This window comes from Manihot esculenta, chromosome 12 (assembly GCF_001659605.2).
Source record: "Manihot esculenta cultivar AM560-2 chromosome 12, M.esculenta_v8, whole genome shotgun sequence".
In the NCBI taxonomy this organism is placed as follows: Eukaryota; Viridiplantae; Streptophyta; class Magnoliopsida; order Malpighiales; family Euphorbiaceae; genus Manihot; species Manihot esculenta.
In genome coordinates this window covers 10,078,223-10,080,819 of record NC_035172.2, presented here as the reverse complement: position 1 = coordinate 10,080,819, position 2,597 = coordinate 10,078,223, and the positions used below count along the sequence as shown (strand labels likewise).

The following is a 2,597-nucleotide window of genomic DNA, read 5'->3' as shown; positions in this document are numbered from 1 at the left end:
TTTTGCTAGGTGTCTATAACCTTCTTTGGCCAACCTCGGATTGCTTTTGACCATGGTTATTTCCCTTAGAGCTGAAATCTTAAGACACATAGCACCCATATTAATAAAAATACTATGGTAGTTTAGGACTGCACGACTGAGTATCACATTATATGCAAATGGGATATCTGTTAGGAAACCCAGAGAATACTGCAATCCAAAATTATGCAGCGAAAAATAAAAATATTTGTTTTCCCTTTCAGGATCCGAGTGCTTTGTTTATTTCGTCAGGAAGGATAAGAGCCACTTTGAGGTTCCCTATGAAATGAGGCATGGAACGAAGACACTATGAAGAAGTTCCGGGAGTTACGAAGGAAACTTCGAGCTCATATTGGTCATGGGTTGAGAACGGGAATTGAACTCTATGAGATCTAATCTCCCGTTGTTCCTCAGTAGCTCAGTGGTAGAGCGGTCGGCTGTTAACTGACTGGTCGTAGATTCGAATCCTACTTGGGGAGATTTGATTCATTCCGAATTAAAGAATTCGGAATGAAAAATGAAAGGGTTCGCTTGACTAACCTTTTGGACTTGACGAGAAGATACAGTTCCGGACTGATGGTGCTGCTTCTGAAATGAACACCCTCAATATATAGTATCCACACGAACGTTTCCGTTTGGAATGCTAGCTCTCTCAATGAATAGATAAGTTATGTACTCCCCAATCTGCAACTCAGAAAAATGATCACTCTAAAAAGCCTTGCTCCCGCAATTCAAAGAGGGTCTTTTATTCGTTTTTTAATCTTTTTATTTTTCCACACAATCTATTCATTTTTCAGTCTTTTTGTTTTCCCACACTTCTTTTCAAAAAAGATTTGTATTCATAACCAACTATTACAATCTCGCAGATACTCAAATATCTATGTGATAAGTCATTAACGAAAAAATCTTTTATCTGTAATAATTACAGATAGACTGCAGATCTTTTAAATATTATTATCTTATAATAATAAATAAATAATATTAATAATAATAACATCTTTATTATTATTAATTATACTAATGGGATTTTAGCCCATTGATATGACATAGTACATCAACAATGTTATTTTGTGTGTGACTCAATAGGCTCACATTAATTAACAATAGACCCAGTCCCATAAGGTCCATAAATCATAAGCGGCCTCTAGTAAGACATTATGACTATCCAATTAATATGAGGATCGATAGTCGGATAACACCTAATAAACAGAACATGTATTAATTTCTTTGTCACACGATATCTAGTTTGAATATAAGTCATGGTCAATGTCAAACTTATAATATTCAAACTTATGATTTCTCGATCTCTAGGTAGATTGATAAAACCAAATGATATTGATCACACTATCAATTCATTTGAGCACGACCATACATTTCTCAGTCTCACTTATCGAGGGGTCCAGAAGATATCTCTCTCAAAGAGATGGACAAATTCTATCTTGATTGTTCAATATCCTCTACATAATTTCTATTATGCTCAATCATAACCTTTATGATTATTCGATCAAAGACAATGTTTGGTTATGTCAAAACATAACAGTCCTTATGTTGGAAACTATGACATTCTCAAGTCAAAGGATTAAAACATAACTATCTTGAAATGCACTTGTGATGGAAACTATGACAATCACAAGTCAAAGGATTAAAACATAACTATCTTGAGATTCACTTGTGACAATGACCCATGTAGTGATTTCAATGCGGGTTCATCCAATACTTTGTTCTCTAACAAGTATCTATGATTATTGAATTATATTAACATACACATAATCATTTTATGATTATCAATCAATAATCATACTAGTCATATTTTATTATTATCACCATAATAATAAGTAATCAGGGATGTTAATCATTATTATGTAACATGCAAATAAATAATAATGATAATAAAGTCTCTTTTATTAATAAACAAAATAAAATACAAAAAGGTCCAAGATAATAGCCTAAGGCAAATACACTAACAATCTCCTACTTGCACTAGGCCTAATCATACAAATATCTAATACCCATAGACCTAGTGTGCTGATCATGCTTGACCTGTGAGAGAGGCTTGGTTAGTGGATATGCAATGTTGTCATTTGTGTCTACTTTGCATATTTTAATATCTCCTCTATCAATGATCTCTCGAATAAGGTAAAATCGCTTGAGTATATGCTTACATTTCAAATGAGATCTGGGCTCTTTTGCCTGTACTATGGCAACAACTCTTTTGCTTGTATTATGACACCATTGTTATCACAATAAAGGTGTTAGGAAACCCAAAGATTACTGCCACCCAAAACACGCAGCGAAAAATAAAAATCTCTGTTTCCCTACTAGGATCCAAGTGCTTCATTTATTTCAAAAAAAAAGGATATGAGACTAACCTGTTAGACTTGACGAGAAGATACTAGTGCAGACTGATGGTGCTACTTTTCAACGAACACCCTCTATGGTATCCACACGAATGTCTTTTATCCTTCTAGAGTACTAGCTCTCTCAAAGATGGATAAGCTATGTGCTTTTTCAATCTGTAGCTCAAAATGATTTTTCCAAAAACGTTACCCCCACAATTCGCAGTAGGAGTTTTATACATT

The 2,597-nt window shown here is 34.0% G+C and overlaps 1 non-coding gene across 1 annotated transcript; it reads left to right on the top strand.

Annotated features, from left to right (window-relative positions):
- The first annotated feature begins 425 nt into the window (after window positions 1–425).
- TRNAN-GUU lies at window positions 426–497 on the top strand. Its single transcript has one exon. It is a non-coding gene; the product is annotated as a tRNA-Asn (tRNA).
- Window positions 498–2,597: the final 2,100 nt, after the last annotated feature.